General features: G+C 34.7%; 1 long non-coding RNA gene across 5 annotated transcripts in view; it reads right to left on the bottom strand.

The window, feature by feature from the left end:
* LOC109453591 (uncharacterized) overlaps window positions 1–26,176 on the bottom strand; it is an 878,050-nt gene that overhangs the window by 166,831 nt on the left and 685,043 nt on the right. For all 5 annotated transcript variants that reach the window (XR_012496688.1, XR_012496691.1, XR_012496692.1 and 2 more), the window contains one exon: window positions 19,057–19,083. This is a non-coding gene — a long non-coding RNA (uncharacterized LOC109453591). The remainder of the gene's footprint in view (window positions 1–19,056; window positions 19,084–26,176) is intronic.

Below are 26,176 nucleotides of genomic sequence, written 5' to 3'. Positions count from 1 at the left end.
AACCTATATTTGCCCCTTTCTTCACCCCCAAACAAAAGCCATCTCACACTTTTCTCCAGAGATTAACTACAAAGGGTTAAACAAAATCCACCCTGACAATACTAGAAACAGTTCTCTCTCGGTGTGTGTTGGTTCACTGCTCCACAGGGCATAGCAGATGTTGTGTCTGGTAGTAAGAAGGGCCCAGGAGGTGTGGGCTGTCAATCACTTGTGTGTTTTTTTGTTGTGTTTTTTTTTTCCCTTATCTACAGGCTACGCTATGGATCTGAAGCCCAACTAAAACAATCTGCCTCAGCTGGGGTGTGTGAGGTATCAATAACCCTTGGCAGAGGTGTCAAGAGCCTTGCTCGAACTGAACTACCCTGCTGACCAGATGCTTAGCAAGTTAACAAGATAGCACAGAGCGTTCACCACTTTTCCAACACAACAATTAACACAACTGGAAAATCACTGCACTGATCTTCTGAAAAAGAATTTCATAAAAGTTGCCTTGTATGGAACAGAGGCAAATAAATACTGGACCACTTTGGGGGGAATGAAAAGTTTCAAGGTGGGCAGGTGCTTTGGTTAATGAGAGAAACTGAAAAATAGAATTATTATCAAAAGTTTGTTTCTCTGTACGGTCACATAAATAATTTGTGAACACACTCAGACTATATTCAATTCCACCCTTTCAAATACTGATGCTTTATCTTTGGGAATAATGGAATCTAGCAGATTTCCTCAAAAGAGATCAAAACTAAAAAAAACTTCGTTTTAAAACTAAAACCTAAATAGGTTAAGTTTTGCTAAAGTGAATAATATTAACATCTCTCTATAAATTATAAAAGCATATGCAGAAGTTACTCAGTAAACCACATTCATATATTTATAAAACTTGACAAGAAGAAAGCAATCAGATTACTTGGATAAAACAAAAAAATCCCTTTTAAAAGACTGTATTGCAAGTTTCCGGGCTTAAATATACTTTGGGTTTGTTTTTCAAGTTATGTCACCTTAGGGTTATTCCCTATCCTGTCATTCATAATTTTATTAGATAGTAATTATATATTTTTTTCTGGAAAAGATTACATATTCTTTCTAGAAAAACACATGGTACACAGAAAAACATGAATATTAGCTTTAAACAATTTAATGTTGTTTGTCTTTGCTTTGAAATTCAATAATGCCATCAGCCTGTAAGACCTCTTAGAGCCAGCATTTCACACGGTGAATGCTGCTTTCTGTTACAAAAGCCCAGCAGCTGTGGCTCCCGCAGATACCCTTAAAGACAGATATAATAAAACACTGGGAGGGAGTAGGTCGACACAGGAGCATGAAATGGACGAGATGAAGCCCCTTTGTCACAGCCAAACAGGCTATAAAGTTACTATAGTAACATACAGTATTAAACTCCAGGTGGATTGACTTAATCTTCCTCAAACAAAATGTAAAGGTTAACAAAAACCAAACCAATAATTATTATAATCACTCTACCCAAATATTTTTAAGAAGTTGTGATTTTTGGTTTAGTCTGGATAGATGAGGGACAGGTACACAGCTTCATATTTTGATTTGAAGAGACAATCCTACAAGTTCAAGGTGCCAGGGGAGAAACGCATTTTAAAATAATTTGAATAAATCCAATGAATTGGAGTAGCAAGAAAATCAAAATGACAATGAAAGAACAATTAGACTATGTGGACTCTCAAGCCCAGTGTTTTTCTATACTCATCACATTTTTGTGAAATGGTAAGATTTTTACATGCTAATACCTCTGATACTAAATTCATTGATAATTCAGCAGCCTTTTTCTTAACTTTGGTTGAAGAGTTTCAGGCCCCATTTGTTTTAGTGTGTGTTCTCAGAAAGGAAATAATGACTTAAGGTATAATATGCAGTAATATGAAATAAGATCTAGGGACCTAGTCTGTGGAACATGAAACCAAAAAAGAAAGAAAGAAAAGAAGGGGAAAAAAAGACAAGAAAATGAAAAATCACAAATAACTATTTTTTAAATTTCATAAAGGAAGGACATCTAAGTGTGTGGGCTATACAATAACCTCTCACTTAGGGTAGATGTCAAGTCCTGCTTATTCCTTCTTGCAGGTATAGTACTATTGTTATTTTGCTATGATTATCAACTGTTTCGTCTACAAACCACTTATATAGGCTAAACCTCACAAACTTTGTTCTACCCAAACTATCACACACACACACACATACACACACACACACACACACACACACACACTCACAATCTTATTCTCCTTTTCTTTCACAATCTTATTCTCCTTTTCTTTCTTAAATACGCATTTTTGGCAGCTTTATTTTCAAATGTCAAATTTCATGTTTTTAATGTAGATGAAAACGTGCAGTGAAAAATAAACCGTAACATGAAGATATGTGCATTTTGGATTAATCCAATGATGACTGGAATTGCTCCGTTGGAATATTGCTTTAATGATCTGAAAGAGTTAAGAGACTTTCTCTGAACCTTAATTTATGCCATGGAGTTAGGCACCAGGGCAAGCTGGACTCAATGCGAATATTTTTAGTAGGATTTAGCTAACAGTGTGAGACATACCTTTAATGGATTTAGTTTGGGTAAACAACCTTTGTCTAGACAGCCCAAATGTCATAGGTATTGGTGCTCATTTTAAGTGGTAACTTCCATGCAAATAACTGCCGAATTGCATTTTGTTCTTTGTACTGATATTTTATGAATTAAGGTTTTTGAATGTATCAAGAGCTGAATGCATACTCACAAGGGAATAGTTGTATTCATAGCCCTTTCTTACCATAACTCTTATTTGACAACATGGGGACAATTAGGGTTTGATTGTAATCTGGGATTCATGATTGTTGAGGGCAGCTTAAGATTCATAGTAGTATTAAGAAATAGAGTAAAAGGCGGTGGAAAGGAAGAGCTGATGGATAGCAGAGTTTTGGGGAAGGCAATGAACAGAATTCGAGTTAAGAGATGCAGAAATACAGTCATAGTAGAAAAAAGTAGGATCACTTATTGTTATAAGTAAAGCTATTCATTCATTAAACTTCCTTGATATGTCCAGGTATATGAGAAGCATAAAATGTTGAGGAGTAGAAAAAAACTGTACCATTTTCCACAGTTTAATTAAGTTTACTTAACTTTCTTGTAATTTATAACTGAAGATGTTTTATATTAAATATGCTTTTTTAATAAATTTAAAAATCATATGGCATTGCTAGTTATGCTTACATTCATCCATAAAGTATTTACTGTTTCCTTATTATACTGTTGAGGAATCCTAAGAACGGTGGAAAAAAAACTAGTCTTTGATGTGTGGAGGCGTTGAAACTAATGTGGAGATTCTGATGTTAGAATTACAAATGCAATTCACATCTACCTAGAGGTATAACATTTTGAGCATTGCACAGAAGTGTCCATAGCAATAGCATAATGCAACTTCAAATTTGGCTCATTTTATAATAGGTGCTTCATGCTTATTTGGGGTTTTTTCATAGATTCTAAAACTCTAGGAAGAAACAGATTTAATGTATTTATTCCTTATAGATAAAATAGTAAATTCATAATTTTATACAGGTTGAAAGAACAATTTTAAATCATTAACAGTAATTCTGACAAATCCAATTTTGTGATGTGATAGAACTTATAAAAAAAAGAGTAAGATCATTTCTTTTCAGCAATATAATTTCATTCTAAGGAGATATGCACTTAAAACTTTTAGTACAGGATACGATATTTGCTTGTACATAAAAAATATTCAATTTTTTATGTATGTGATTTTCTACACTTTATTTTAAGGAACAATGTGTCATCTGAGGTTACAATTTATTGTACTAGTTGATAACGCCACATCCCCCATCCAATAAGAAAATAAAATAAAAAGGACATGGTGTCCAGAGCATTAAATCTATTATTAAATGTATTAAATATTAAATGTATTACATATTGTCTTAGATGAGAACAAGTCTTTAATATCCTATTCATATGCTGCATAATGTTATTTTTATCTCTTTTTCCCCTTCACTATGTAGTCCACAATCCATATTTTACCAGAAGGGCTGGGATTTCAAACCAGTAATTAAAAATCCGAGGCTCTAATAACTTTGACAAATATTATGTCTCTGCTCCATTGTATAAGTTGCTCACAGAGAAGGAAAAAAATAAATAAATTTTTAAAAGATAAATTAGTTTAATTCATAAAAATTCACAGAATGGGTAAGAGTCCATATGGAGCATTTCTGCCATCTTCATTCAGAGAAATAAACAAGAAAAGGAGAAGCCTACAAGTCATGTTTTCAGTGCTATCAGCTGGAAAGTGTGTCAGACTCTTAAAATTGCTGTAATTTTCACCTCAGGCATCCCAAATCGCTCAGTAAACCATCCAGGATGAAATCCACAACAATCTGTGAGCCTCAGCACCCTTCCCACAAGCCCTGCAGGCTACCTCAACAATCCCCCCCCTCACTCCCCCCAGACTCTACTGCCATCCTCAACAACTTGTCTCTGACCTCACTGAGCTTTCCATCAGAATAACAGAGCCACCCTCATCTGATTCCTTATTCAGGCAGGAAAGAAGAATCAGAAACAAATGACCAAAGCTGTTAAGACAATGTATGTACAGAACAAATGTTTAATGACCCTGTAAATTGCACACAAAGTTCCTTAACTTCTAAAGGAATGATGTGAACTGAAGGTTCTAGTCAGCTAATAAGAAAACTTAATCATTACATGGTCACATCTGTGCCCTGTACGATGGACATCCTGTAAACACGCAGCAAAGCGGGGTCAAACAAGCTTATTTCTATAATAAAATTTAGTAAGGCCAGTAATAACCGTTTAGCTTTTCTTTTTGAAGAAACATAAGACCTCCAAAGGTTGCATCTAATCTCCAACTATATCTATCTAAGAAAGAAAGTTCAGGAAGCTCATTCATACTGATGAGAGTTGTAACTCTCATCATGTTAGTTTTCTTTCTGATCCCCTGAAATAGAAATGGGGTTTGCAATGACTTCTGCATAAATATTGAGCCACATCCACTCAGTGAGCAAGTTGCTTCCTAGATACTTCTAAAAGCTGACGTTTGTTTTAATGGAGTGAATGGAGATAGTCTAATGTCTAAAGCTTTTCCATGAGATGTAACTAATTTGTTAATGACTTCATTCCTGAACTGTTCCATTTTTCAATCCTGTCTCAAACTGTGATGATTTTAAAATAGGTATCGGCCATCTCAACAACCGTTACATTCAAAGGGGACCACCAAGTGTTTTTCCTCTTTGAGTAATAGGGCCTCTACTTCAGAGTATGAATTTCAAGTAATAGCTAGTAACTATTCATGATATAAAAATTCTCCAAAAATACATGAAAACAGCAGGATAACATGTTCTGAATAAAATCTAAAGCTCCAGTTGCTTCACAATGTTTGCACTATATACAATCAATTATCCTTAATATTATATGTAATTTATATTAATAATTAGAATGTGAGCCCCACGGGGACAGGGCCTGTGTCTGTTTTGTTCATTCCTTCATCTCCAGTGATGGAAATGTCTAGCACATGATAGGTATTCAGTGCTCATTTAATCAGTAAACAAATGATGACATTACTGAATGTAACATAATTTTTCTTGAACTGTCTTAAAGAATAGGGAATTCATAGTAAGGGTGCACAAAGTTTATAATTTTCCTTATTTGTTTACAAATTAATGCTCTCTCTTTGAATATATGTCATAAGATTAGTGTCAAAGGAAAATTCAGAGACAAAATTATTAAGAAAAAAGCATATTTACTTGCAAATGCAAAGTGTTTATAAGGGAATTAACAACAACAACAACAACAAAAAACAAAAAAAAACTGGCTCCTTGAACACAGTTTGAAGCAAATATATAAAGGGAAGCAAACACCCAACTGCAAGGTTCCCAAGATAGAGAAAACACAGTTATTGTCTCAAATGATTGCCTTATTTTCAAGTGTCTTCACCTATCTAGTGTTTAAAAAAATCAGACACCGTATGAGCCCGTGAATTTATCACAAACTTTGTTTCTGAGCTTTCACACTACAAACATCAATTGTTTGGACAAAGTTGGCTAAAAGGAAATAAGACCACTAAGAGAAACTGTATATTAATAGAAAAAAAATGCATATAGAAAGAAAAATTCAAGTTTGCCTGAAAAAAACTAGTGGCCACTCCTTTTAAATAGGCTCGAGTACCTGGGTCATAAAGGTCAGAAGTTTAATTGCCATACCAAGAGTGATGATGGAAATTCATGGAGGCATTTTTTTGGTTGTCACAATGATTGGGAGTACTTTTGGCATTTTACTGAACAGAAGCTAGGGATGCTAGATAGCCTGATATATATATATATATACATATATATATATATATACACATATATATATTCTCATTGTGTCTGGATTGTTCCGCAACAGTTTCCAGTTTCTACGGCCTGCTTCATCAGTTTCATCTACTTTAAGATATTTTTCATCACTTCCATCGGTTTAAAAACATTTATTTTCCTAAGATTTTTCAGCCATGCCTCCATTCTAGGAAAAATTAATCCTTCTGCTTTGTGACCAGGCTACTTTCTACAGACCTCTTTTAGAGCCATTATTATTTTGTAATGAGTTTTTATGTGCCTCTTCTCCCAAATGTGAATTCCTCAGGGCAAGCATCAGTACTGTTTGTCTCCAACGTCTAGTCCAGTGCCTAACACATAAACATTTGATAAATACATAAACAAGTGAATGAGTGAATGATGACCCAAAGGTCATCATTTAGGAGCCTCCATTAGGTGGAACCACATAACCTATCCAACATTTCCTTCCAATAACCTTAACAAGAAAAATGTAGGCTGGTCTTCTTACTACTCATTCCTTCACCTGCCACTCAAACCATTATCCAAGCTCCCCACTGCCTCTTCCATTACCTTAAATCTATACAAGCTGTGTTTTTTGTTTTTTGTTTTTTTCTACCTACGTAGTTTGCTAATATTTACCAGCCTGCAAAGCAAATCCTCTCTTCTCTGTCAACTAAGATCAAACATTTTCCTCCTGATGTGCAAGATATTCAGGTAGCCTTTTCCTGGCTATTTCCTACCTCTAAGCTTTTTTTTCTTCTGTATTGTCTTTAACTTTTGAAACCTCTAACACTTATTCTATCTGTGTATTGACCTCAATTTATTTTATACAGTATATCTTGTCACTATACAGTATACCTTTATACTATATATATATATATATATATATATATATATATATATATATATATATATATATATATATATATATATATATATATATATATATAGCACTGAGTCATATACAATTTTTTAATGTCTTGCCAAGATACTTATGTGGGTGTGAATGGTACCTAGAATCTAAATTAAATTTATAAATAAACTCAAGCTATTATTTGTATAAATTTAACATAACAGAATTTTCCAGAAATTGAGCCATTATATAAAATGATGGAAATATATTCTTTATTTATTCCAGACTAATAAACGTTCCTTACCCTTTAGCAACACATAGCTTACCTAGGGCATTGCCGCTCCTACTTGCATTGTTTCCACAACACACCTGAACGAGTGCAACTTTGGTAGCTGTTGCTGTCCACACATAGGGGCAGGCATGTGCTTACAACCACTGAGAGAGCCTTACAAAGATGTAACTTAAGGTAATGCAGAGAGAGAGAGAGATGGACTCTCAGCATAGCTGAAATGATGTGTCATCATATACTTCTTAATTTGTATTCTCCCAAAACAATATATTGTAGTTCAGTGCTTTGCTGGTTTCACCAAAGACACTGTTGTTGTTTTTTTGTGTGTTTTTTTTTGGCTTTTTGCTACTGTGGCCCCTCCAGCATGTCTCCTTTCTGTCTATTATTCTGCAGCAGAGTTAAGACTCATGTTCCTGCCTTCATTGCCTGTCAACTTTCCTCTTTGAGCAACACACGTAAGCTGCTCTCACTTTTTATTATCCAAGGGTAGGGAGTACTTCAAGCTGAAGACCACATTAATGGCCCAGAGTCTTTAACAGAATCCTTTTGAGTGTATGTTGCCTAAGTTTGCATGTTTTTGTAAGAAAAGCTATGTGGGTCTAATCAAAATATTAACCACCATCACACTGAATGCAGTTAAGTTTCAGGATTTTAAGAAGGATCTTTCTAGACATTCATTTTGTTGTTTGCGTCATGCACTATAATAATATACATAAATTACTGACCACAGGACCTAGTAGAAAATAAAAGCTTTGTCAATTATTGTTACTATTTTGTATCATCAACTATTCTTGTTGCTCTTCTAGATATTTAAGATAAAAGTACTTTGTAACTTGATGCCATGAAGAAATCAGTTTGTTTTTTACAAATTACATAGGGAAATGAAAGTTGTTTCAGACAGAAAACATAAAATGACAGTGGTGATATTTGTAGGTTTTACTCATGAATGGTTGTGATAATAAGATGACGATCAAAACTACATAGATGTTTCAGGTGGCATTAGCTTCCCTAATTCTTAAGATAAACTCTTTAATTCTCTCCTTTGTAAATAAAAAGACAAAGTAAGTTTTCAAAGGACCTGAACTTGTTTCTAAATTACGTTAAATGTATGGACTAAATGATAATTTAAAAAGTGTAAAAAAAAATCTGGAAGAAGTAGAGACTATAGTGTGATGGTTTTCTGTCTCAGAGCAGTTTCAGCTCTGGTGTGATTCGTTTCCTAATGTACAGTGTGATTCAGAGTCGTGGCCATGATTTTTCTTTTCTTTTTGTAATAGTCAGTTTTCTTGGTGACAAATGGCCCTGAATGACAAAGCATATGCCAGCATCAACAATGGGATAAGTTACAGTTTTCTTTTACACTAATGTAATATAAGAGACATTATACCATTATGACAACTTGTTAGCCAAATCAGTGTGCATAATGCAGACTGTTTTCTATTAAAATATCTTTGGTGAGACTTTCAGATGACCTTTAAAATTAATCTATACTGGTTTTAATGTGAGGTTTCTGAGAAATAATTGAAGGAATTTCAAGATGTCCCCAATCAAAATTCTTTCTGCATAACAATGTGAATTACAACAGAAGTTGTCCATGCCACGTGTGGCCCAGTGTCCCAGGGCCTCTGGAGACTCAGAATTTGGGGTCTACCATTTCAAGGATGGTGACATTGTTCAAGTGTAAAGAGATCACTGATGACTTGATCAAAAGCTATTGCAACAATGCAAACTATAAGACTTTTGAAATGGAGTTGTGAAAAGCACAATGAAAAAATAAGCAAAATTGCCCACATCCTGCTGAGAAGCTGACAAATAGACTCAATGATTTTCAAGGTCTCAATAAGCCCCCCCAATTCCATAATTGTGGTTTTGAATTATTAGAATTTTGGAATTTTTGCCAGTTTCATATGATGCAAAATGGCATTGTTAAAATGCTTTCAAAAGTGATTGGTTAATGACAGGTGGTATACACATGAAAAACATTTTTTTTCACATACATACATTTCCCAAAGGGTATAAAGTATTTCAATTCAAGCATATAAAGAGCATTTGGGGAAAAAGATTTTCCCCTTATAAACAAAGGCAAAAGTATAATTGGAATAATTGCCTCAAAATGCTTTTTAATTATTTTTGACAAATAATATTTGAATGCTACGATGCATTTTCTCATACTTGTAGCAAGGTTAAATTGAAGTTTCAACGCATTTCTTGTCAAATCCAATTCCCACTGTAAGAGTTAAGAGCAGCTTTAATAATGTGGATGTCCTTAAAATATAAATTACATACATTTGCCATGGGATAAACATTATTTTTTTAATTGGCATCCACTTGTTATACTACGTATAAAACCACTCTGTTATGCAGATGATATGCACCAAATTTTCTGTAGGTTTTGATCATTTAAAACATATAAAGATACTGGCTGGTCTTTTTGGCCAGCATATGGGTTAACAGTTCACTTAATAAAGACAATAACTTAAAATCTTGATATACTTTATAACTTACAAATCACTTTTATATTTGTAATAACATTTTAAAAATTTGTTATCTTAAAAATGGATTTCACCTCAAATTTAATATGATTCTTATGTCAATTTTCTGAATCCAATTCAGGATTTCTTTCCAAATGCATTAAATTATTTAGAACAAGTCAATTTTAAATTTAATAGAAAACCCTGCAGAATGAATCATGGGCTCTCTCCTACATATTAAACTTCTGCCCTTTTTGAAGACTTTTTCCACAATTAAAATTATGTCTTATGTGGAATCTCTTATGGTATCAGGGCAGGAGAGGATTTTTGTAAGACTTTGTACCATATTGATGATGTTTGTAAAAAAAGATCAAATAAAAATGAGTCTGGTCCCGACTAGCTTAAGATTCTTGCTTTCAGTTTAACACAACATGTGCAGATCAAAAAGAAAATTATAATAAATTAGCTTTAGAGATACATTGAACAACAATTGTTAGTGTATTAGTAGATTATGCTTAGGCTATAACATGTAACAACAAAAGCATTGGGCAGTATTTCATTGATTATGCCAAAGCAAGTTTTGAGAAATCACTGGCTTTTTACATCTAATGTCTGCCCTATTTGGGGGAAGGGTATAACAAGAAAGGAAACAGCCTAGAAAAGCCACTTTGGTAATATCTGAGACAACACCATTCTTATTTCACTGGGATTTTATTTCATTCTCACAGGCTTAGCATCTCACTGCATGAACAAAGAAAATATCATGTGGAAAGGGCTTCAGGCTAGCTACTTCCAAAAGGATTCAACCTTCCCAGTGCTATCAATATCATCCATACACTCACACAGTTAGCACTTTTGAATACATTTACTGAAAACCATTAATAAAGCAACAATCTTAGTCTGGTTCTTAACCATGTGTCACAGTGAAATAAGTTCATGTAAATCTGTGAACTGCACGACAATGATCAAATTAACAGTCATTTCAAGAAAAAAAAAAAATGCCCCTCAGGCTGAAAAATAATTAGTAGTCTCTCACTATCTTTTCCTCCTAATAAAAATCATGATATTATTGTTGACTGTGCTAATAAAACACCTCCCGTGACCCTGATGTAGCTTGATGTAAAATGTAAGGACTGTTCTATTGTGCAGTCTCACACATGTTTTATTGAACATTTCCATTTGGCTCTTCATCTGGGAACACAAGGGCCCATAGAAGCTGAAGAACTTTTGTCACAGTGTAATGCAACTCTCACTTGTTTATGGGTGCAGTTAATAAAACACCCACTTTGAAATTCATTATATTTCAACTTTAACTTTTAACAGCAACGCTGAATATTCAGAGCTTGAATGTGAGTAGGAGCAAGAGAGAGCAAGGGACAGAAAAAGCAAACAGGAGAAATCCGTTTAGTGCACAAAGCAGACCAAGGTTGGCACACAGGTGGCCATAAACTGTCAAGTCTGGGATTTTGCTTTTTAGAACTACAGTATATTGAGGAAGTCATAATGGGCACAGGTTGTGCAGCATATTTTCCTTTTGGTTATTTATATCCACTCCACAACTATTTCTTGAATGCTTTTGTACCAAAGAGTATTATAGGTTTATTAGGAGCAGAGAGAAGTAAATATATAATCCCTGTCCTCAAGGAGCTTGTCAAAGATATGACAGATTGGGTGTTTGTGCTGAAGGGGATGATGAGCTAATGTTGGTTACTGATGTTTCTAATATACAAAGTGAGGATGAAATGTCAATCATCTTTAAAACAAAACAAAACAAAACAAAATAAAACATAGAAAACTTACAAAGCCAGCAAGCTTCTGAAGTATGTGAATCAGACATTGAGTAGAACATACTGGATACGGAGAGCACAATTCAGGAGAAGCCTGGTTTCAAGAATCAACACAATTCAACAAAGACTTTTGAACATGGCAAGGTGAGCGAGAGCTTGTCTTTGCCCCAGGTAGCTTAGAGTCCATTGAGGGAAAATTCGCACTGGCAATGGCAAGTCGTGCTGGTGGGCATTTACTCTGTAGCAGAATCTTTTGTTTATACTTTGGTAAATTCTTCAAATTATGCCTTTAAAGTGATGAGTAATATATAAACACACACACACACACACACACACACACACACACACACACAAAACAGAGCATTTGAGACACATATAATTTTAAGGTGATTTCTAATTTTCAAAAATTATTAGAAAACATATTAGTAAGCAGGTTAGTAAGCAAATGGAAAGAGAAAAGAAATATTAAGCTTACAGGAAATATTACAAAAATATGTGAGAAAAACATAAATTTTGCAAAAGCAAAGGAAGTTTCATTTTGCTTAATTTTTGTAGGAGGAGCATCTCAGTATTATTCCGAACTCCCTTTGCTCAACCGTGCTCCATGGAATAGTATGTTAAAGAAGGTTTTGACGGTACAGTAAGTCTAGAAATACTTGGCTCAGCCAAGCTAAATATCTCTAAGACTTTTTTAAATGATCACATGCACTGTGAATCTCTAGGACAGATGTTCCTGTCACAGAGCATCTCAATGAATGGCAGTTCCATGGAACAAAGCTTGGGCATGGACACATCTGATGGTAGATGAGAACAAGTGCAGAGTCTCAGGTCCCAGCCATGCAAGGTGGGGTCTTAGAAGCCCAGATTCTTAATACACTCTGTAGGTGATTTCAGTGTAACTGCCTGGCATTAGACCTTGGACTAATATTTAAGACTCTCTGATACTTCCAAATTTACCTTGAAATGTTACAGGTGAATCAAGGTTCACAAGTACTAGCTTCAATATGATAGTAGACATTAAAATATTGTTGCAGAAAGACTCTCAATGGACAGCAGGAAGTGAATGCTTTTCATAAATACCCTCTGTTGGAAGAAGGAACATTTTGCATTACTTGGGTTGCACCCTCCTTTACATCATGACAATGTTAACACTTCAGAGAGAATGAGGAAGAAATTCCTGACTGTCAGTTAGTGTTCAAGAGATCATATTGGTTATACTTAGCACAGTTATAATCTACATTGCTCACTGCTTCTTTCAGCCTAGGGTGAGAGCCAATGGGCCTTTTTACTATTTTTTTCTTTTTTTACAAAGTAAAATCACCTTCTATCTCTGTTCCTCTCCTGTGCTCATAAAAGAGAAATGAGAGGAGATGTGTCACTGCTTTAGATAGTACAAGCTGCTAGGTGTCCAAATAGTACTAAACATACCACCCTATGTCACTTTTTCCCACTCTGAGTTTTGTAACTAAAGATCCAGCCAGAAAAAGCCCGTGAAGGTGATAAAGTAAAGCAGTTGGAACTGTCAAAGAAGGCCAAAGGCAAGAAGCAAAAGGAAAAATGAGTATTTTCTTAAAAAGTCAAGTCCATAAATTAAATTGTTTTCATCTATATATCTCTTCCTAAAGATGTGATTTGTGGGACCAGCGTTGTCCACAGCACATAAGATGGTACTGACACTAATCTTTTTAAAAGATCAAGAGTAATGCCACTACTATTAATGTTAGGATAATTTTATAAAGGAATTTGGGGCACATAGGTGTCATTGTCCTAATAGTTGGTCAGAGTTTTCTTTCCATTCTACTTCTCACATTCTATATTTTCAAACATTAACAACATTATAATTTCTGTTCAGGGAATTATTGTCCTTAGGAATCAGTGTAATTCAGAGTTAAGGATAAATCATCACAGCTCAAAATCTGGTATTTCACCTCAATTCTTAAAATGATTTGTAATGGTTTATTAAAGATGCACATTTTTAACCTCAGTTTCCTCATTTGTGAAATAATTTTGGTAATGTTCATTTCTAAATACATACACACTGGGGAACTAAATCTTTTGTTTATAAAATTATTCAGTGTCTATAACAAACAAAAATTTTGGCTGATTACATAGCCAAGTGATAAATGGGTGAATCAATCAATGAATGAAGACAGCTAATACACACAAATAAAATTCCTCCCTCAATTACTCAAGTTCTAGCTGTGAACATTATCTTGATTGGCCACTGTGATGTAAAAAGTTTAAATTACACTAATCTGTAGCTTTGTTGTTGTTTCATTAGTAGGTCTATATAACAAATTATCCTTAGCTTCAGTGGCTTAAAGTAACACCATCTTTCACATTTCTGTGGATCAAATCAACTCAACTGGGTGATTTTCACTAGAGGTTTCTCATGTCTTTGCAAACAAATGGTGGCTGGTACTGGTGTCATCCGAAGGTTTGATGGGCTAGACATTCAAGATGGTGATCAGTTCATGTGGGATGTCATATGGGAGCTTAGCTACAGCTGTTGACCAAAGCATCTACATGTGGCCTCTCCAAGTAGCTCTTTCATGTAGCTTCCTACAGGTCTTAGAAGAAGCATCACAAATGCAAGTACACCAAGCAATCCAGCGGAAACTGTGAAGCTTTTTATGACCTAGTTTGAAAATCCCAGGACATCACTTCCTCATTCTATAGGAAAAGACAAGTCACTAAATCTAGGCAGATTTAAGAAGAGGAAAACTAGACTCCATTTCTTGATCTGGAAAGCAGTGTATACATATGAGGAGAGGGTGCGGGGGAAGGGGCTGATGGTATTTAGCTTTGACTATCACAACTTTTTAGTGGTTCTCTGTTCAAAGATATAAACATGTCTCAAAGTTAAAGGGACATATGTCAGTCCACTTCTTCCTTTTGATATAAAGAGGCTCAACGGCATTCTAACTCTTTCCAGGTTTATCTGTTTTTGAAGCAGAGGAAAAGTAGTAAAACCCATAAATGGGAGTTACCTCATTTCAGTATAAACATTGCCAATTATTTATGCCCTGCCATTGATGTGGCAAATACAGCAAATACTCAAAATACTCAATAAACTATGGGGTACCAAGAAAATATTGTTACCCGTCCTTTAGCTAGAGTAACATTTAAACAAATGGGATGAACAATCATATTTCTTATTTTATTTATATCTCCAAGGAACAAATATTAATAATCTTATTTTGCAGATGGCTAAGTGATTTATTTATTTATTTATTTATTTATTTATTTATTTATTTATTTATTTATTTTTGCCTTAAATTACACATTTAATGAGTAGTATAATTGAGATTCCAGCCTATGGATTGTCCTTTTTTCAGTACATATACTGCTTCGATAAATAGTTAATACACACTGTGAAAAGTTATGGAAAAATAGGAGGTGGAAGAATGGAGGCGGGGGGAAGAATAGACAGTAGGAGTCAGGGATCATTGTACTGAGACACTTTTGTCTTATCCTTAGTTGTTCCAACAAGTATTTTCTACAACCCTCCATAGTCACAGTGACAGTCTTATTGCAACCACAGTCTGGGAAAAATTAAAAAACAAAACAAAATTGTAGATGTAGGGAGTGGAGGAAGAGAGAATAATGTCGTGGAGGTCATGGCACTGGCAGCCGGGACGAGGCACCCAGTGGCTGGAGATGGTGTGTGGGAAATACATTGACAAGTGATGAACAATGAGATACATGGAGAGATGCGAGAGGTGACCCCTTCCCTCGCTCAGTGCTCCCACCCCTGCTGCTGAATAGCCTTTTGGGTTTGTATAGAGCTTGAGGAAGACTGTGAAAGAAAAGATGAGAACATCCATGCTGCCGGCTGCATGGCACTTTCTGATTTTTTCTCTTTTCACTGTTTGAAAACAAAACAAAACAAAACAGCATGCCCATAACAAATGAATTAATTTAAAATTTCAGTTACAGCAAAGAAATATAATGTAATAAATGAAACACGCTACTTAATTCTATACCATGATGCTCCTATTCCAGAACTATGTTTGTAGTTCAATCTTAAAAAAAGAGGGAAAACAGTATGAGCACAGCTACTTTATTTGTTTCACTTCATTTCTCTAAACAGTACAAAATTGTTCTAAAATAGTTAATTTTTCTTTAAAAAAAGGCACTCTGACAACGTTACAAAAAAGAAATACAATGAAAGTGTTAAACATCACTTATTATGCTATTTTACTAGTAAGAAGACTTATCTAGGCAAAATATTGTTCATAAAGATTAAAATGTTAGCAAAACCTGCTTCTAACCAAAGCAGGCCAAATAAGCAACTGTTCAGTTATGTATTTTTTAATAAATTGATTCATATCTTTTAGGAGTTCCGTGATCTCAAATTATTTTGATAACATTGATGTACATTTCAATCCATGAAAGAAAATGCATATGTTAAAATGATACCAAATTTAATGTCATTCTTTACTTCCTTCTAATTCTTATCTATGCATTCATCTATATTCATCCCAGCCAATTATGAATAATAATTTCTAGCTATTTATGATCCATGTTTTTTGCCGCAAAATGCACAAAACTAATTAAGCCAAATTGAAACAATTAGGAAATACACTATTCACTAACCAAGTTGCCAAAAAGTTTACTGTACCCTAAGGAGGCAAAAAATAAATAAATGCCTATACAGCAGTAATATCATTCCACATGTTACATATTCCTGCAAACCAGCCAAGCTCAAATTAATTGTACTGACTAAACTTTTCTTCTTGGAGAAAATTAAAGATATGCTGTTGTCAACACTTGAGCACAACCTTGCCGACACTTAAACGCAGAGAAGGGTGTGACATCCTGCCCCTGCTGCCTTGTGCTAATTAATCACTCTGGTATTTAGGACCATTCAAGCAGACAAATTAATGGGGAATAATTAGTGTATCTTTGTTCCAGCTCAGCTTTGCACACCAGACACTCTCGGGGAGAGAGAGGAGTTTGCAGAGAGCAAGCCATTAGCACGTGCATAGTTTCACTTCTGTTCAGCAAGTTCTTGGGAGATTAAGAGAAAGGCCAAATTAGCAGACGTGTGACTGGGGTTAGGACACCCTTCTGGAAAGAAAGCCCTCTGTTTGGGTATCCGCTTTCAGAAGCAAGTTGTTAATCCAGATCCCGAATTCCATGAAACACAACTAAACCTCAGGAAAAAAATAATTTTGGAAACCGAAAAGAAGTCTTTTAAAAAGTATAGTGAATATATTTATATTATTTATATTTATTTATATATCACAGAGATGAATTGACCCTTAGATATTTCACACTTTACCTTTATTGTTGGCTTTTGTGCATTTTATCAAAAATGGATTTAAATCAATAAATAGTAGTTATAAATTTTGTAATTTAATAGTGTAGACCATTTAACCTCTCTGCAGTTAGTGAGAACTCTCTGCAGATACTCCCTATGGCCATAAAACTTAATTTGTTTCTTCTGATAGGAATCAGAGAGCAGAAAGTGCAGGCAAAGCCTCCATACACAATACGAACAGTACAGGATGGATCAAACTCTGTCCCATTTTAGACCGCTGACTGGTTTCACTGTGCACGAGAACCGAGTCAAGGCACATTTTCTTGCCAAAATACGCTTACAAACTAAAAATTAAATGTTGATCGTTACCAAATCAGGATAATTTCATGATTTGGTCTCAGTACTGAAAGTGAAACAGAGAGAAAAACAACTGATTCATAAGAGTTCAAATTCTCCTAGCTTAAGTTCATCAGTTTTACTTTAGTATGGAGAATCGTCCCCTCACCAGACAAAACATCCAATTTTTCCACAAATATTACTTACTTGGAACATCAGATTTTATTCTCATGATAAATTATTTTTGAATATTTCATTGAGTAAGTTTGTTATATAAATAACTTATTTAAACATACTGCTCATAATTGCATATATATGTGTGTATATATATATATATATATATATATATATACATATATATTCATATACTGACATTTATTTTAATAGGAATGTGTGAGTGATATTTAATTTTTCACTTTTCTGTGTTTTATGTAAGGGAGGAGTTTGACTACCTAAAGTATGTTTTCTAGTTTTGTTTCTAGTATGTTGACTATTTTTGTTTCAATCCCTAAATCTCCAGCTTTGTCCCTTAACAATCCAGGCAAGCATGGGGGGGTACCAACACAGAAAACACTCCTGCGAATCCCATGCCCGCTGTAGGAAGGAAGGCTCAAACCCTGATCACCCTTCTCAGAGAGCCCGTTCCCTTGTGGCGGGGCAGGACAGAGAGGGTCAGGGCGATGTAAAGGAAGACCACACAGTGAGAAAAGAGATCACACTCAGCTTCAGGTTATCAATCCTTTTGTAAAGAAATCCCACCACCCAAAATACAAAGATGAAAATAAACGTGGCACATCTGTGAATGGGTTTAGTTCTGTTAATAGCACGTCACCTAGTAATAGCATAAAAGAGAAATGTCCCCACCTGGAATATGTCATAATTTGGGATATAGTTTTACCACACCCAGCTTCTAGGTTTCATGAAAACATATTGTTAGGCATAATGCTCTTGAAATTGTGCTGGTGGAGAGGGAGAGAGAAAAAAGCCAGTCACAAAACCACACATTCTTGCAATTTCTTAGAGGCAAGAAATGAATCTCTCTCTAGTCTCCTCTGAGATACTAAATTACTGCCTACCATAAGCCCAGATGCCATTAGAAAGGCCTCCATCCTGGGAGTGGGTCCTCCTAGATCTTTGAAGGTGCCTAATCCTCATTAAAGGCAAACCCTGCACGTAGGAGGGGCTGCGCTGGCATCAAGGCACCTGGCGAGGACTAAAAGCGCTGGCCCCATGTGCGGCTGCCGCTGAGCAGCAGAATGTAATTTAGTCGCACCAGCGGGAGCAGGGGTCAATGATTTTATATTAATGGGGATCACGACAGTTCTAAGCTGTGGCGTGCTTTGAAATAAGTGTTGTACAAGGCAGCAAAGAGAGCTCGGCTGAGGAAATGAGCTGTGTCACTGTCTCCTCATGCCCAGCAGCAAACACTGGAATGTTTTTAGTTGCTCCACACTCTGTGCCACATAATATTTTATAAACAACAATTATCTATTTCATTAAAAAAAAATACCCAAACTCCTAAGGTAATGCTGCTTAAAGACACCAGTAAAGATCAGAAAATTCCTTTCTAATCAAATAGAGTCCGCGTGTGTGGCCAGAGAACGGACTATTGATGGGATGCTCAGAATGAAAAACTAACTTATGCAAATAAGTCTAGGCATGTTATGAGTAGTTGTTGTAATACTGTTGAAAGATGGTATATTATTACATACCTTGACATCTCATCAAAGTATCCACACCTAAAACAAAAGAGATGGAGAGAGAGTTAGAGGCAGTGATTTTAAATAGTGTTCAGTCTTCAATCTTTGTCTGCACTATTATCACAATTTATCTAAAATTTTTCTAAATTATAAAATATTTTCAAATTTATTTTCAGAAATTCCACGCTTGGACATCACATTAAATTTTCAGCAGATCAACATTAATTTTCTTCCAATTAGCAATTAGATATGGGGGGCAGGAAATTTGTTTTGTAAGCATCTCTGAGAGTAAGAAAAAGAAGCAAAATAAAGGTTCTTCCAGGCCTCAGGGATGGTCAGAGGAGAGGGGTGTATTTCATGTGAAAAACAATGGAGGTGTCACAAAGATGGTTTCGATCTTCAAAATTTTCAAAATGTTTTTTGAAGTGAACAGATCGGAGTTACCTACACCAGTCGGGGTAAACATATAAGCTGTTTTAAAAGTGACTGATTACGGGAAACTCTATTATTAAGTGGATAGCAGCTATCTGAGAGTCACAAAAAAATTCAGCTGTGAAAAGGTGCACATGTTGATCAGAAAAATAAAATCTATTCTCATAAATTGCCACTTGGTAAAACAATTAATTTTCAATATTTCTCCCATGTACAGGAAAGTCTTGGGATCAGGGAGCCATTACTGGAGAACAAAGTGGTGTCACTGAACATTGAATTACACGTCATCTGAAAAACACTTTCTATAAAACAAAAGCTTGAGTAGTGGGTTATAGATGAGCTTTCCGAAGGTGATCATTGAAACAATAGTGTCATGACAGATGTCCTATGCTAAAGCTCACACACATTCAGACATACATACAAAGATTCTGCAGTCAGATAATTTTAAGAAACACTGCCTTCTATAAATTTTTAAATTATTCCTTAAGTACATTAACATATTAAATGTTCTGAGAAGTCCTGAAATAAAGATTCTCTTTAGTTTCCTTCAGATCTTTATCTCTCAAACTAATTTGATTATTGTATTTTTTCCCCTGAAAATATTAACATCCCCGCACTTTGGAAAATGCCGAATAATGCCGAAGTATTAGAGTTCACTAAGCTGGTGAATATGGATTTTCATAAAGTGGAACTAGTAGATGGGATCGCAGCCCCAAACTTATTCCCTTGCACATAGAAACTGGTTAATGGAAGACTTGAGTTTTAATTATAATTTAATTAAAACTTCAGACTTTCAGAAAGTGTGCTATAATCTACATGGTATTTATAAATTAATACACTAAAATATTGGAGAGACATTCGATCATTCCCAGGAATGAAAAGGCAGAGGATCATGGGCACATTTCTATCTACAAATGTGAGAAATAGGACTCACCAAAGGTTGGGTTTTGATGTGGGGACTTGGCTAATCCTTCATGCTTGTAAATAATTAAAAATATGGAATGATATGGATATTCCAAGACTGGAGATATACATAGTTTTGTTGGAATAATCCAAGCCAGGACTAAGTGAGGTAAATGAAGTACCCTCTGAACCACAAAGTATAAGAGGCAACAAAAAACTCAGTCATCAAAATACATAATGTTTTCATCAATTTAAAAAAAAAAAAATTATGCAAATAAATCCATGAAAAACAAAGTATCACCATTTTAAATAAAGACAGGATTAGTGTTACAGATTTTTCCTTTTGCCGGAGGCTCCAATATGGCTAAGTAAAACACTTGGGATAAAAAAAGTACCAGGAGGCAAACGACAGAAAGAAGAACTTAATCGGGAGTTCAAATTAGTTCTGATCCTTTGTGCTAATAAATAGCCATATAACTTTAGAAAAACCTATCAGTATACCATGTCTCTCTACACTCATCCATAGAGAGAATAGCATTTCTCAAAATGTTCTGAGAAGCACTTGTTCAATGAGATGTTAATAGGTGTTCAGGAAAAAAGAAAGATGGGTAGTAATTTTTATATCAAATATGTTTGGGAAATGCTACATTGAATTGATCAGATTTCTTTACTACAGGACTTCCCAGAATTGTTAATGTTCTGATATATTTCATGACTGTCTTATAAGAAAATAAATATGCAATAAATAAAACATTTATTATCATCTCACAGAGAGTATGCAAAATGCTGAACCAAATGATCTAAGTTCCTTCCTCCCTGTAAACTTCTAAAATTCTAAAGAGATATTTTAGAGTTCATGTGCATAGAAAAAAACAGGAATTTGGTACAAATTAAAACGTTATATAAAAATAATTTTAACTATGCTTACAGAAATCTATACTTCTGCAAACATTTATAGCATAACTAAGTGACTTCATATTCAAGATCCCTAAAAATAAAGGATATACATGTTGGCTTCAACAGCCAAAGTAAATGTTAGATTAGGGCTAAAGTTTTCGTATTGAAACCTTACAAAAGACACACGAAGGATGCAAAATAAACAGAGTAGAAAATGAACCACCATAAGCAGATGAGAGTACATGGGAACAGTTATTTTATGTAGAAGGAAGCATATATTTCTAAAGATGCTTCAATATATGAATATGAAGTTTGAGAAGGATTATCAATCATTTTATAAATATGTATATATATACACATATACATAGACATAGATATATGTATATGAACACATGGGTATTCAAGCTTGAAAGGGTTACTTTTAAGGCGTATAAAATGAACTCATAATCAGAAATGATAAAATGATGTCACCTTCAAAAAATTGTATCAGTGGCTTCCAAAATGCTTGAGAAAAAAATGATGTAAAATAGATTAATAATACATTTAACAGAGGTTTTTTTGTTCTGTTTTGTTTTGTTTTTTGAGGGGCTTGACACAAAGTAGCAGTTAAATATTGTACAAATTGTCACTTGGAACTAACGTCCAAAACAAACTACTGAATTGGAATTTTCATGAATCTCAGTATGGATGTTATTTTTATCTTCTCTTCAAACTTTGTGAGAATTCCAATTGTTTTCTCCTATATCCCCATATGAATTTGTCAGTCTGTAGCTACAACACATAATGTTTCAGCTCACTCTCTTAAAACTTATTTTCAATAACTCTTGACCCCAGAGGACTTACAATCCATTGATTCTACCAGATTTTCATGGTCCTAATCACCCTTATATCCCCACTTTCGTGCCGACATAGCTAACTTCCTGAGTCACTTATATTTACTCCCTTACATATACTTGCAACTATTGTTCCTCTTTTGATTCATCCTACCTGATGGCAAACAACCAACATGGTTAAATCCAACTCAGCCTGTTCTGGCATCTACATTTGCACTGAATGAAGCTGAAGAAACACACACACACACACACACACACACACACACACGCACGCACGTACGCACGCACGCACGATGCTTTCTGAACTCATTTTACATTTATGATCACAAACTTCAATTTTGTGTTCTGAGTGTTTGATGGTACTATGCTGTCATTGACTCTCCATCACCAGAACGATGACTTACACATTCATACCTCATTCTCCTACAGTTCTCCAGTATTAGTTCCCACGTGTTTATTTTCAGCAATGACTTTGCTTTCTGTTTCACCAAGAAAATACATAGGTGTAGAAGAGAATTTTCACAAGCTTATTCCATTTTCTTCGTAATTCTATTAACCTACTTTTGTGATGAAATATTTTGCCTTTTCTTCTGTTACTACTATGTAAGGCCAACTTTTCCTTTTGCCCATTAAATTGCATCAAATATGGTCTAATCAATTACATTATTCAAACAATTCTTTCATTTATTTCTTATCACTAATTTTCTTCTCTCTCTACAGCTTTTCCATCTCTTGTCCCCATTTCACCTTCCAGTTTCTGCATAATTTTTCTCCTTTTTACAGCAAAATTCCTGCTTTGAAGATATCTACTCTCATTCTCTCCTCCCATGTCCATTTGACACCCCTCAAATGAAGTTTTTGCCACTATCCTCTATACCAAAACTGGGTCACCAATGAACTCTATTTTTGCCACATTTATCGGTCAACTCTAATTATCCATTATATTTCAGATATAATTAATATTTGACAGTTTTCATATCCATCATTGTCTTAAAACAAACCAGCACTAACTCCCTCCTAGAGTATTACAAACGCCTCTCAACAGCTCTCCTTGCTCTCACATTCCCCTGGACAGTCTATGCCTAACTGCAGCCAGAGGAATTCTATGAAAAGGCAAAATATACTATCACACATTCATGCTTAAATTCCCTGTCCTACTCATAGTAAAAGCTCCAAACTTCATAACGTGTTAAGGCCCTATCTGTTCTGGTCCCCTGTGACCTTTCTGATCTTACCACCTGATCCTTCCCTCCCCTGCTAATCCAGCTCATCACACCTGTAGCCACACGTCCTCCTCAAACAAACCAGACACACTCCCAACTCACTGCCTTCAAACTGGCTCTTTCCTCTGCCTCTAATACTCTCAACTTTAATAGTCACGTGACTTGTTTTCTCCCTTCCAACAGGTCTGTAGTCATCTGTCACCTTTTCAATGAGAAATTGCCTGGACACCTTATCTAAAATTTTGCACACACACACACACAGCTCATATATCCTATATCACTAGTCTGGTTTTTTAGCACAGTACTTATTACTAACATAGTATATATTTTACTTATTATTTTCCTTAACACATGTTTTATTTATTACTTATTATGTGTTTCACTCATTGTCTATTCATTTTACTTATTTAGACTGTGAGCTGCAAGAGGGCAGTTTTTCCTTCTTTGGTTCTATTCATGGCTATATCCTTAGCACCTAGAACAGTGTTGGAACATAATAGGTGCCCGAAATATATTTGTTAAATAACTTAAATGAATGAATAATGACTTCATTTGAGTTGAAAGCATTCATCTAATTATAATAATTCAATAATTCATTCAAAGCTAATAAATAATATTCTAGTGAGCCTGATTACAAACAATATAAGATATCCTCACTTCTACTATTCTCTATTTATATTGCCTCTCAAGTTTTGGAAATCTATTGCTATGTAAAGTTTCCATTTTTATATTATTAAACATGCCTATCTGTTCTTTCCTGGCAACTGGATTTCCATTCTTGTTTAAGAAGCCCTCTCTCAGAAACCTAGGCTGTATATGTAACCTCTAAGATATTTGCACAGACTGTTTTCAAAACCACATAGATTTTACTTTGTACATGTTGTATTATAGCAGTCCAATTTATTGATTAATTACTCCTATTTATATCCTATTTATTTAGTCCTGTGTATACGGTTTAAGATCATTTTGTCTAATTCCTATAATAGTTCTGTTTGGGTACTAGATGGAATTTCATTAAATTTAATAATCAATATTTGAAGAATTAACATGTTTGCCATATTAACTCAAGACTAATATATGAGATGACTTCATAGTTTTCTAATTTTTACTGTTCTCATCAGGTTTGGGGTAGATTTCTGCTGCTGTTTACAATTTGGAACAATTTTAGTCACAATGAAATTGAATGACTTGGGTTTGAATAAAATTCATCCATAAAACAATCTTGTTCTGGTGATTTTTCTCCCCAATTTTATAATTATTAAACACGTCACACATGTGAAAGAATATAAACAGCCATGGGTCCATCAGCAAGCTGGGGAAAGAAAAACACACATTTCCAAAACATTTGAAGACCATATTTCATTATATGCACAATTCCTTTCTTCCAACTCAGAAGTAGCTACTTCCCTGAATTTTGGATTTACCGTTTTATGGCTTTTCTTCATAGTTTTATGATGTTCACTTTTATGTGTAAGATATATTGTTTAACTCGTCATGAACTTATATATTAATTAGGAATAATACTCCATGTATTTTTCTGCAACATGGTATTTTCAGTCAATATCATGTTGTGAAAGTCATTTAAATTGTTGTGCATATCTGTAACCTATTGATTTCTCACTGAGTTATAGTATTGCACTATCATATTTTATTAGTTTCTTTAGGGGTTATTTTGCTTTTACAAATAATTATTTGAGGCACATTGGTTTACACATATTTTGGTTGACAAATGCATAAACCCATGTAACCACAACCTCAATCAAGTTGTAGAACATTTCCGTTCAGAAAGTTCCCTCGTGATCCTTTCCAGAGACAGTCATTGTTCTGGTTTCTACCACCATAAACTAATCTTGTATGTTCCTGAATTTCATATAAATTAAATCATGAGAAAGTACTTTCTATGTCTGGCAATTTGTATGTAGCTTCTTCTCAGCAAAGAAATAAAAAATAAAAAAAAGTTTCTTTGAGATTCATCCATTTTTTAGAATATTTCAGTAATTTGTTGCTTTTACACTGTTTAGTAGTAATCCATCATATGAATATATCAGTTTGTTCACAAACTCATATATTATGAGCCATTTTGTTGCTTGCAAGTTTTGGATGTCAAAAATAAAGTTGCTATGTATATCCTTGCACAAGTGTTTTATGAATGTATGAGGTCTGACAATTAAGTTTGCGAACTTATTGCACCAATATTGCTAAACTTTTTTGATATCAGAGGGATAATTCATTATGAATTTGTACCAACTGGACAAACAATTAACCAAGTTTACTGTTTGGAAGTGCTGAAAAGGCATGAAATAGATGACCTGACCTTTTCACAAACAATTCATGGCTGTTGCATCACAACAATGCACCAGCTCACGTGGCACTGTCTGTAAGGGAGTTTTTAGCCAGTGAACAAATAACTGGCTAAAAATTGGGGGCCAGATCAGGTGACTAGGACACCCTCCCTAGTCACCTGATCTGGCCCCCAGTATCTTTTTTAGCCAAAGATAAAGGAAATATTGAAAGGAAGACATTTTAATGACATTCAGGACATCAAGGGTAATACGACGACAGCTCTGATGGCCATTCCAGAAAAAGAGTTCCAAAATTGCTTTGAAGGGAAGACTAGGTGCTAGTGTTGGTGCTTCCTAGGGGGAGTACTAAGCTTCCTAAGGGGAGTACTTCAAAGGTGACTGTAGTGCTATTCAGAAGTGAGGCATGTAGCACTTTTTCTAGGATGAGTTCGCAAATATAATTGTCAGACCTTGTATACAAAATGTTAGCAATGCTTCATACTCAAGCATGTTACTAATGCTTTTTAAATTTTTCTCTTTAGGCATTTTTCTGTATTAGAAA

This window comes from Rhinolophus sinicus, linkage group LG05, assembly GCF_036562045.2.
Source record: "Rhinolophus sinicus isolate RSC01 linkage group LG05, ASM3656204v1, whole genome shotgun sequence".
Classification (NCBI taxonomy): domain Eukaryota; kingdom Metazoa; phylum Chordata; class Mammalia; order Chiroptera; family Rhinolophidae; genus Rhinolophus; species Rhinolophus sinicus.
The sequence above is the reverse complement of the archived record's forward strand: the minus strand, read 5'-3'. Positions and strand labels throughout refer to the sequence as shown.